The 11,335-nt window shown below is 46.0% G+C and overlaps 1 long non-coding RNA gene and 2 other non-coding genes across 5 annotated transcripts; all 3 read left to right on the forward strand.

Annotated features, from left to right (window-relative positions):
- The first annotated feature begins 1,586 nt into the window (after positions 1 to 1,586).
- On the forward strand, positions 1,587 to 7,067 carry LOC113178927 (uncharacterized). Of its 3 annotated transcripts, none has more exons than XR_003300293.2 (4): positions 1,587 to 1,700; positions 2,374 to 2,512; positions 4,854 to 4,927; positions 6,535 to 7,067. It is a non-coding gene; the product is annotated as an uncharacterized LOC113178927 (long non-coding RNA). The 3 variants fall into 3 exon arrangements; XR_003300294.2 differs by having other exon boundaries at positions 1,587 to 1,686; XR_003300295.2 differs by lacking the exon at positions 1,587 to 1,700 and adding an exon at positions 1,710 to 1,792.
- On the forward strand, positions 4,155 to 4,287 carry LOC113179012 (small nucleolar RNA SNORA71). Its single transcript, XR_003300308.2, has one exon. It is a non-coding gene; the product is annotated as a small nucleolar RNA SNORA71 (small nucleolar RNA).
- LOC113179010 (small nucleolar RNA SNORA71) lies at positions 5,693 to 5,825 on the forward strand. Its single transcript, XR_003300306.1, has one exon. It is a non-coding gene; the product is annotated as a small nucleolar RNA SNORA71 (small nucleolar RNA).
- Positions 7,068 to 11,335: the final 4,268 nt, after the last annotated feature.

The following is an 11,335-nucleotide window of genomic DNA, read 5'->3' on the forward strand; positions in this document are numbered from 1 at the left end:
GGGATCAAACCTTTCTTTCTTCCACTCTTCTGGGAAATGAAAATCCAAAGTTTAAATAAATAATGACAAACAATAAAAACAAAAACAACCAAATAATAATAATAATGTTCACCCTGTAGGATGGATGTCTTTGCCCATTTTATTTAGGCTGCTATAACAAAATACTACAAAGTGGGTGGCTTATAGACAATAACAATTTATTTCCCCAAATTCTGAAAGCTGGGAATCTGCGATGGAGACACAGTAGATTCTGACCTGTGGGGGCCCACTTCCTGGTTTACAGAGTGATGGCTTCTTCTCACCGTGTTCTCAAATGACCAAAGAGGGAAACAAGCTCTCCAGAGCCTCTTCTAAGGACACTAACCCTATTTATGAGGGCTCCACCCGCATGACCTGATTAATCCTAAACACCTTCCAAAGATCGCACCACCTAATACTATCATATTAGGGTATAGAGCTTCAACATATGAATTTGGGGAGCATTTGTCCATAACAAATGTTCCATGCATGGTCGGTGAGTGCAATAATGGACGGAAGGAATAATGATTGGTTGCAAGGAAGCTTGAATGAGCGTCTTAGTGATCTTAGTGGTATGCTGATTAAATGAATTAAAATTCCTGAAATACTTGTGCTCAAAAATATTAGTCATTGATTGACATTATATTAATGTTCTTTAATAGCATTGACAGAAGGCACTATACCAAAAGATACACTAGAGAAGAAGTGTTCATCTACTTCTATGATCTTTATATCTTCAATAGTTTCACATTCGTACATTCCTAAATAGAAGTTACTTATCATTTCATGATTAGTTCCTACTTTTCCACTAGACTTTAGATTAAATATTCTTTCTTCAGAGAAGCCCTCCTGTTCACTAGGCTAAATAAGTCACCACTGATATTATATTATACCATTCTACCCACTTCCTTTGTGGCACTCATTATGATTTTTAATTATTGTATTTTCTAACTTGTTTATTATTCCTATTAGGATATAACCAACAAAAGGTCTGTCTTCTTCGTTTCATTTTCAATGCTTAGTCCAGTCTTTGATAAAAAGTAGCTGTTGGCGGGGTTGGGGATGTGGCTCAAGCTGTAGCGCGCTCGCCTGGCATGTGTGCGACCCGGGTTCGATCCTCAGCACCACATACGAACAAAGATGTTGTGTCCGCCGAGAACTAAAAAAAACAATAAATAAATAAATATTAAAAATTTTAAAAAGTAGCTGTTCAGTAAGTTTTCTGGATGAATGGAAGTCTAGATCAGTTGATGGATGAAAAGATGAATGAATGTATAGATGCATAGATATGTATAGTTATTTAAATGGATGGGAGGATGGGTGGCTCAAGGGTATAGATGAATAATTGGATGGATAAGGAAGCAGATGTTCCATAAATATTTTCTGTTTATGATGCAGATTCGTGGTCGGTGAGTGCAATAATGGACTGAAGGAATAATGATTGGTTGCAAGGAAGCCTGAATGAGTGTCTTAGTGGCTGATTGAATCTCAGCTCCGCTCAGCCAGGGGCGCTGCAGGGCCACTTGCTCAGCCGCAGCTCTAGGCTGCCCTCGCTCGCGCAGCCGCAGTTCCGCCGGCACTGCGGGGCGTAGAGAGCGTCGCTTAACTGCTGCGGGATGCTTCTCAGCACTTTTCTGCACCTAGGTGCATTCCCTTCGGTCGCTCCGAGTGAGTCCCTGAGGGTGCGCGCTCCAGGCGTCACCTGGGGAGGTGGCCTCCAGGAGTCCCTGTCAACCCCGGGAAACAGAGGCCCCGGGGCGGAGCAGCAGCCGGGGTCAGCGCTAAGCAGGGGGTCCATCCTGCGCGCAGGGCCGGGGGCCTCCCGGGAAGAGGCCCTTGGTGGGCAGCGGGCTCCCTCGGCCGCCCCAAGCCGACGTCAGAGGCGCGCGGCCTCGGCTCCGTGTCGGTCTGCGCCCGGCCAGCGGCGCGCCGGTGGGCCCGGAGCCGGGCGGAGGACGCGCAGAGCCTCGGGTTCTTGTTTTTGTTTTTAATATTTACTTTTTAGGTTTCGGTGGTCACAACATCTTTATTTTATTTTTATGTGGTGCTGAGGATCGAACCCAGCGCCCCGCGCATGCCAGGCGAGCGCGCTACCGCTTGAGCCACATCCCCAGCCCGCCCCTGGGTTTTTCACACCCGGTTCTCCGACTCATGGCATTCGTCTCATAGGGTCAATCTTTGTGTCACGATGAACGTTCCCCTCGAAGACTTTTAAAAGCAAGAGCTAAAACCCATTTTGAAGACTGGTTGATTGAAGTTTAAGTTAAGGACACTCTAAGGGCCCAGAGGGGCAGCGTCTGGACTCGCGTCCCTCTTCTCACTGAAAGCCCTTTCCCCGTGCTTTTTTCTGCCTAGGCCTCGCTGCTGTGCGCCTCTCTTGCAGACAGATGACAGCTCTTCCTTGGACGTTTTCACTGGTTCTGCAACACCCAGTGTCCCCTTCTCTCCGCACTCCCCGGTGGGCGCCCAGTGTCCAGGGGGAGGATGTCCCTGGGTAAGTGTTGCTACTCATGAGCACCTGGAAATGGGGGGTGCCTCCTATATTGCTTTTGTGGACACCAGTAGAGGGGAAGGTGATGGAGCTCTACCACGTTCTGAAAAACGGTGTGGCAAAGCCTGTGTGCAGATACCTGTGTAGGTATTGGGGTGGGGTACATGGCTGAGTTTGGGGACCAGAAAGACCTGGGTAGATCCTGGCTAAGTTTCCTCATTTTCCTGAGCTTTACTTTCTGTAAAGTAGGGAAGCTGCCAAAGCTCTGGCGGGTGAAGGGTTTGTCTGCTTTTGTTTTGCTTTTGAGCCTTTATGTCTGGCTACATGTAGATGCACAGTAATTGGGTGGATGAGTAATTTAGGCGTTTTGACCAGAAGTTGGTCTTCCCATGAACTTTTTTTTTCAATACTGTGCATTAAACCCAGGGTCTTGTACACTGAGCTATATACCAGGTTCTTTTCATTTTTTATTTTTAGACATGGTCTTGCAAAGTTGTCCAGACTTGCCTTAATCTTGACATCCTCCTGCCTAAGCCTCCCAAGTCATCAGGAATTACTGGCATATGGCACCATATCCAGCTTTTCCTGGGGCAGGTGAAGCTTATGTTGGAAGAGATAACTGCATAGTGCTTAGGGTTATTTGAGCTTGACACTTAGACAGTCAACAAGAATTTATCCATTTGAGTCTCTTTGGCAGAAGATGGGTCCCAGGTGATGAGGAAACCTTCTAGAACCTCTACAGTGTTATCAGAGTTTGCACAAAAATGATCTGAAAAGTTCTCTATAGAAGATGATTATTTGCCCCTGTGGAATTGTCAACTTCTTTCCTTGTTCATGAGGAAATGGTGTAGTTCATGAGGAAATGGTGTAGTTCATAGATTAGTACAACAGCCCACATTTGTTAAACAGCTAGTTACTGTGCTAGAAGCTCTCCATATGCTTACAAGGATGAGTTTGACTAGGTGACATTTAGGTGACTCATCTGGTACTTCTTGTTTATTGGAAAGGTGGTACCTTAGTGCGAGGGGCCTGTGAGAAGTGTCACCATCCTGCCAGAAAACAGCTGGATGAGAGTGCTCCAAAGATGAGGTCTGTCCCCTGGAGGTCTGGGGCTTTGGTTCCCCAGGCGTCACATATTCTGGGAAACAGATGGAAGTGAGATGAAGGTGGATTCTTGCTGGTTCCCAGTTTTATCCTTCCTGGGGTTTTTGATATGCATCTGGTTGTTGCTCTGCCTGCTTGGGTTCAGAATCTTCAGGGATCCCTTCTTTGGTGTATTGGCAGCAGAACATTTACATGAACAGCAGGAAGGGTTTTGGTATCATGCTAATCTGTACCCACATCTCAGTTGCTTCACCTCCACCTCCTATCTTTGGGAGCTTCTCTTTTCTTCATTTTAGTTCCCCAGAATGCAGGAATACAGTGAGCCAGTTGTTCGAGGAGCACAAGTCCCTGTCTTTCACAACCTAAGAACTCCATCAGTTTTCTTTAGAGGTGTCTTCCCTTTGCCTTACCTATCTGGGTCATGATGAAGGAATTTTTGTAGTATTAGAAACAATTGCTGGGTTCTTGTGCTCAGCTGGGCTGGCTGCTCCTGGCTTCTGCCTTAGTCTCCTTTTATAGCAAGCCTTCTGTCCTTTTCTGCCCCTGCATTCGTAAGTGATCATGGGGTGTTCATGTCATGGTCTTTGGTAGTGCAGGCAGAGGAAATGTGGAAAGAACTGTCCTGTGTTTGGAAGGTCTTACCCTGGCCTTCTGCTTCTGGCAGCTTTCCCACACTCCTTCTCAGTTTTGCTCATACCTTGGACTCCAGGGCATTGGCAGCTGCAATGTGTGTGTTACTACTGCTATTGGGAACAGTCTATGTTCTATGTGTGTTGTTGAAGTTCCTTTCAGCAGCCAGTAGAGTCACTGCCAGGCAGCCCGGAACACTCCCACAAACCTGCTTTGGCATTCATTTCAGCCTGTTGCTGGTTACATAGTCAGTATTGATTGCCTTGCCTTTGACCATCTATTTGTCTCCCTCTTTTTTTTTTTTAAATTTTTAATATTTATTTCTTAGTTCTCGGCGGACACAACATCTTTGTTGGTATGTGGTGCTGAGGATCGAACCCGGGCCGCACGCATGCCAGACAAGCGCGCTACCGCCTGAGCCACATTCCCAGCCCTATTTGTCTCCCTCTTTAGAGTTAACTCTTATTTGTGAAGAAATGGTGTGCTTGCCAACATTTTTAGGATGCTTAGTGTCTGGTAGCTACTGTGGCAAACCGTTTCCTGGTGCTTACCATGTCCTGCTGTGAGCAATGACACCTGGGTACCCATCAGTGCTCCTTGTCTCTTGCAGATGAGTCCACTGTGTACAGAGGCATCATGGGAGTTGTCATTGTCAGGAACATTCTACACCCCAGGAATCTTGAGGTAAGATTTCTGGTCCATTTTCTGGTCTCTTGTATTGGATACAGCCCTGTTCCCAGGGGCTCTGGGTGATGATGTAGGGGAGCTGAGAGGTGAGATAAAGGTGGTACCATGGGTCCCCAAATCTACCACCCACCCAACCAATTCTAGATCACACCTGACCCTTCACATACCTTCAGTGGCTGCTGCAGGGGAAAGCCTCCAAGGTCCCACGTGTGGAATGAGAGGTCTCTGGGACATCTGCCCTCTCTACCTGGGCACCAGCAACAGCATACTGTAATGATAAATGGGTGGCATGAGAATCCCTTCTGCTGCTATCTCAGGCACTCTACCACTGAGCTATACCTCCATCCCTTTTGTATTTTGAGATAGAGACTTACTAAGTTGCTAAGGCTGGCCTTGAACTTAGGATCCTCCTTGCCCCAACCTTCCAAATTGCTAGGATTAAAGGCATGCATCTCTGCATCAAACAGAACCTAATTTTTTTATTTGAATAAATGAAGTGGTGACAGAAATGACTTTTGTTGTACTTGAAACCCCATGATTCTTACCATTACAACCCTAACATTTTTCCACTGTTTATGTCCAAAGTGACTTCTCTTTGATTCTCCTGGGCAAGGAGTTTGTATGGGGTTTCTCTAGAAAAGAACGGTCGTGGTTGGGTCCTGTGCATGGCTGGCTGGGCTATTTTCATGATTTTTCCCTGTACTATGCCATAGGCTACTAGCATCTGCTGCTCTTCCTGGACCTGTCTCTGCCTGTGTGTGTACCTGCATTCAAAAGTGATCACGGGCTGCCTGTGCTCTGATCATCCATAATGCAGGGAGAGGAATTGCTGAAAGCCATTTCCCGTGTTTGGAGGGTCCAGTCTGTCCCTCTCAAATGCTGGTGCTTTCACACACTCTTGCTTCTTTCCTGCCAACATATTCTGATCTCAGGGATGCTGGGGGCCGCTGAATGAGAATCAGTGATGGGAGACATTATGGCTTAGCCTCCTGTTATCAGAGACCAAACTACATCTGCATCAAGGTTTAGATACTTTAGATGTTCAAAGGAACCAGGATGAATGATGTATAATGAATAAGTGTAATATTAAATGACACGTGTTTGTGGCCACAGAATTTTCAAAGGGAAGCAGTCTTTTGTAAGCGTAAGGCTAGGCAGGCAGTGTGCTGGGCAGTAGGAACATACCCCAGGGAGTAGGGAGCAGCATGAGGAAGACTTAGAGGTTGAGTTGAGCGAAAGCTCCTGTCCCACCGAGGAGACAGATGTACAGGCCAGTAGTGATAGCAGGGAGGGATAGACTTTTTGATTATTCTCTAGTATTGAGGTTCCTTTTTCATTTGGTGTGAAAAAAACCTGGTAGCTCATATCTAATGGATTGGGTACATTCTCATTGATGTCAGCATGAAGAAAAATGGGATAACCATTTAGCCATTGGAAACCAAACACTTGGGGTAGGGATAGGATGTAGCTAGTGTAGAGCACTTGTCTAGTATATGTGAGATCCTGGGTTCCATCTCTATCACCACCAAAAGAAAACAAAAAAAAAAAAAAAGAAAAAGCACTTCATTAGCCCTCCCCTTTCTGTGGCCCTCTCCTCACTCTAGGGATGCTTCCTTGGATCTGGAGATTGTGGAAAGAAGGCCCAAGGGATAGAGGCACTGACCCTTTCAGGATGGTGACATGGGGTGCCAGCTCTCTTTATGGTGATTTATTGCCAAGAAGCCAAGTCAACCTGTGTTTCTGAGATTGAGATAGAAATTCCAAGCCGCTGGCCTGGACTAACTCTCTCTTAGTCTGTGGTGTTGATTGTGGACACTGGCACAGCAGAAAGTGAAGTGTGATGTTGCCACGTGACACATTGTCAGACCTTGCCACTGTTGCCTCAGCACAACGTGGAAACTTTTACTCTGTGCGATCAGGGCAAGGAAAGCCCTGGATTCTGGGGACTTGGGGTTCATAGGTGGAAACCCTTCAGCTGGCTCTGCCTCTCCTCAGCAGTGCCACGGATCCCTGGATGGGAAGACTGGTGTCCATCTCATGTGTGGCCAGCTTCTGTGTCTTCTTGCCTATTCCTGTTTTAACTGTTTAGATCTAAATAAAATGCTAATGACGTTTTCTATGCTGTGTCCTTTCCTTTTACCTCAATAAATTTTGAAACATGCCCTGCTGCTTGTTCTTTGCTTTTCATTTATTTGTTTGCTAATAGCTCTGTGCACTAGCCAGGCTGAGTGTAGAGAAGGTGGGTCACAGGAGCAGATCTTCTGGTTTCACTCATTGAGAATTACCCCTTGGCACACTCTCAAGGTTTGCTCTGGGGACTATGAGATGGGATGTAGGATTTTTCCTAGAGATTGAATAATCCTATGTGCTTCTAGGAGCTCACACGTAGAAGTTAGAATTGAGTTGGCTGAGGGAAGGGGTGTAGGCCTATAATCCTAGCACCTCTAAAGATCAAGGTCGGAGGATGCCAAGTTTGAGGACAGCCTTAGCAATCTAGGAAGACCCTCAGCAACTTAATAAGACCCTGTCTCTAAATAAAAATTAAAGGGCTGGGGCTGTAGCTCAGTGGCAGAGTGCATGTCTAACATGTGCAAGACACTGGGTTCTATCCTTAGCACCACATAAAAATAAATAAAACCAAAAAAAATAAAGGCATTCTGTCCATTTACAACTACTTTTTTTTTTTTTAATTAAAAGGACTGGTGGAGCTGGGGTTGTGGCTCAGTGGTAGAGCACTAGCCTTGCATGTGTGAGGCCTTGAGTTCGATCCTCAGCACCACATAAAAATAAAAAAATAAAGATTAAATAAATGTACTGGACTAAAAATAAATAAATAAATAAATAAATAAAAGGACTGGGGATGTGTCTCTGTTAAAACAACTCCAGGTTCTATTCCCAGTACCATAAAAAAAAAAGGAAAAAAAGTTGAAGAAAATAGTTGACTGATAAATTATTTTTTAACAATTTTTTCTTTGGTACTGGGGCCTTGCTATTGCTAAGGCTGGCCTCAAGTTTGCAACCCCCTTGTCTCAGCCTCCTGAGTCACTGGGATTATGGGTGTGTGCCACTGTGCCCAGAGGGGTTGGGGCTTTGGGAGGGAAGATGATAGTGGGGTGGACATAGCAAAAAGGCAGGGCCAAAGATCTGGAGGAAGGCAGTGGTGCTCTGAGCCCTAGGTGATGAAAGTACACCAGGATCTGGAGTGAACTTAGGGGGATGGTTTTGAGCAGAGGTGGGAGTAGAGTACACAAGGAGAGTCCCTCGGAGGACTCTGGAAGCATCGTAGGCAAATGCCGGTGTTGGGATTTCTATTTATCACCAGGTCTATTTGCTCTTTGGGGATTATGTTCAGTAGCAACAGTGCGCTCAGCATGTGTGTGTATAACCACCTGTGAGCACATGATCTGTCTTCACTTTTCAGGTGAGGTCCATACAAAGGAACACTCCCAAAGGCGTGACAGAGAGGGGAGAGTCCATTGGTTTATTTCTTCAATTGAAACTGAACTCACTGTGACAGGGGCTGAGGGGAACCAAGCCCTCAGACACCTCAGGGCCAGCAGGGGCATTCTTAGGACTGAAGAGCATTCTGCCAGTCACTTCTTTTTTTGTACTAAGTATTGAACCCAGGGGTACTTTACCACTGACCTACACCTTGAGTCTTTTTTTTTTTTTTTTTTTTTGAGACATCCCACTAAGTTGCTGAGGCTGGCCTCAAATTTGTGACCCTTCTGCCTCAGCCTCACAAGTTGCTGGATTATAGGCTCTGCCAGCCATTTCTGGCAGAGGTCCATATCTCTATGTTGCCCTCCACCATAATTCTTACCCAAGGGCCATTTGTCATCTCCCTTTTGCTATCTGAAAGATCCACCCTGCCCCAATCCCTTATGATCAATTTTGAGCTACCATGGTCCTTGTCCTTTAGTGAGAAATGGACACATTTCTCCCAATGTGGCCAAAGTGTCCCCCACCCCCACATTTCTGAGTCCGCTGACTAGTTTTAGTGATGTTTTACTGTTGGTTCCTTGATGTTGGTAGCCCCCTCTTTCCTTAACAGACTGACTATTCCCTCATGGCTGAGTAGCTCCCTTCAGCAATTGAGAGCAGGTTCTACTTCCCTCCCCTTTCGTGTCTCTGTGCCTCTCTCATCATAGTTTTCCTGACTCCTGATCCTGGGGTCTCTGATGCCCTGCTTAGCCTCTGCTCCACAGGAGAGGACAGTGGTGGAGCACTGGGAAGGAAAGGAAGAGATGAGATTGCTCTGACTGGTGGAGAGGAGTAGGGCGATGGGATGGGGAGCCTCAGGGGTCTGGGACATGATCATTTAGGTGGCTTGGCCCACAGTTGCCAAAATTTCCTTCTTAGGAAGGAAACTGATTTGTGAAGGGTTCACAGACTGCCTTCTCTTTTTGCATCCTAGTGACTCCATAGATCACAGGCGAGGTCTCCTCACTGCTTGTAGTCTGCCTGTGCATTCTCACCTCACACAGCCCTCCCCACAAGAATCCTAGCCCCAACCTCTACTACTTACAGGTCCTCAAAATGTTCTTTTCCTGCTATGCACCTGAGAGTCATTTCCCACTTCAGAAAGCCACTCAGCTGTCACTTCCTTAGCTACACCTCCACCCAGATTGACTCTGTCCTTCCATTCATTCATATCAAGTGTCAATTATGTGCAGGTAAAATTCTAGGAACTGATACACAACACAATCAAAGGAGCAAATCCCTGTTTTCATAGTACTTACATTTTGGAGAACAGCGACATATCATAAAATAAGGTACTAAAACATGTAGTATATTAAAGAAGTACTAAGGGAAAAAATCATAGGGAAACAAGATAGGAAGTATTTGGTTAAGTTGGCCAAGTGACGTTTTGCACTGAGGAGACAGGAAGGCCTCGTCCCGGAGGAGTGATTTGAGGGAGGGCTCTCGCCCTTGAGCATTGACTGCAGCCTACATAAGCTACAAACTATCAGAGCACACACTGGCTATGGTTTAGATATTAGGTGTCCCCAAAAAACTCATGTGTGAAACAATGTGAGATGGTTTAGAGATGAAATGATTGGATTATCAGAGCCTTGATCCAATCAATGCATTAACCCACTGATTAACTGGGTGGTAACTGTAGAAAGTAGGTGTGGCTGGACATGTGGGTTACAGAGGCATGCCTTTGAGGTATATATTTTGTACCTGGTGAGTGGAGTCTCTCTCTGTTTCCTGGTGCCATGTTCCCAGCTACTTTCCTACACCACACTCTTCCTCCATGATATTCTGCCTTGACTTGGACTCTGAGGAACGGGAATCAGCCATCTATGGACTGAGACCTTGTAAACTGTGAGCCCCCAAATAAACTTTTCCTCCTCCTAAATTGTCCTCATTGAGTCTTTTGGTTGCAGCAGTGACCAAACAGAGTACAACAACTAAGGGTACTAGAGAGCTCTCTCTACCAGGCCCAGTGACCTTTGGAGGCAGGAAGTGTCTGAGGCCATTGCAAGGCTCCTCCTGTTTTTGACCATCTGTCGGCTTGAGGTGAAGTTGACATCCAGATGAGACCAAGATCAACAAGTCAGCACTGCACTCAGGGCCAGGTTCCCCCTCTTGACTCTGCTTGCCCCTTGCCCATGATCATAAGTTCAGTAATTGGTAAAGCACAGTCACCCCAGGGCAACCATTGATAGACCTAACCCATGACCTTGGTTCAAAACCAATAGCAGTAGCTGGGAATGGTGGCACATGCCTGAAAGCCCAGCAACTTGGGAGGCCGAGGCAGGAAGATCACAAGTTCGAGGCCAACCTCAGCAATTGAGCAGGGCCTAAAGCAACTTAGTGAGACTCTGTCTCAAAAAAATAAAAAGGGCTGGGGATATAGCTCAGTGGTAAAGCACCTCTCGATTCAATCCCTGGTACCAAAAGCAACAACATAAATAAATAAATAAATAAAACCTAAACCAACAACAGTGATAACCAAGATTCCTTGTGGGGGAGCTTCGCATAGGTCATGAACCTAACTGTTTACAGGAACAGAAACAGGAAGACATAGAGGGTCTGCACCCAGGAGTTCGGAGCATTGAGCTCCTGTTTCAGGTGAGAGAACTTTTCTAGAAGTCTTACAGGTGGAAAATACTTCAACTTCCAAAGCACATTTGTACTCCACAAGGTCTGGCTGTGGGCAGCACTCAGATTTCCAGGTTCAGTCTTCTCTGAATTTCTGTCTTTTTTTTTTTTTTTTTTTTTAATGAGAAATCTTGATGTTTACCACCACTGTGCCCAATACTAGAGGGAGCACAGTGACACTCATTACAGCCAACAGACACGCCAGCATAGTGCCTGACAGATGGAAAGTGCCTATCAGCACTCAGGGATGGGAATGAGGCCAGTGGCAGCCTGGAAAACATGGAACAGGAGTAG

Source organism: Urocitellus parryii, chromosome 6 (assembly GCF_045843805.1).
Source record: "Urocitellus parryii isolate mUroPar1 chromosome 6, mUroPar1.hap1, whole genome shotgun sequence".
NCBI classification, from domain to species: domain Eukaryota; kingdom Metazoa; phylum Chordata; class Mammalia; order Rodentia; family Sciuridae; genus Urocitellus; species Urocitellus parryii.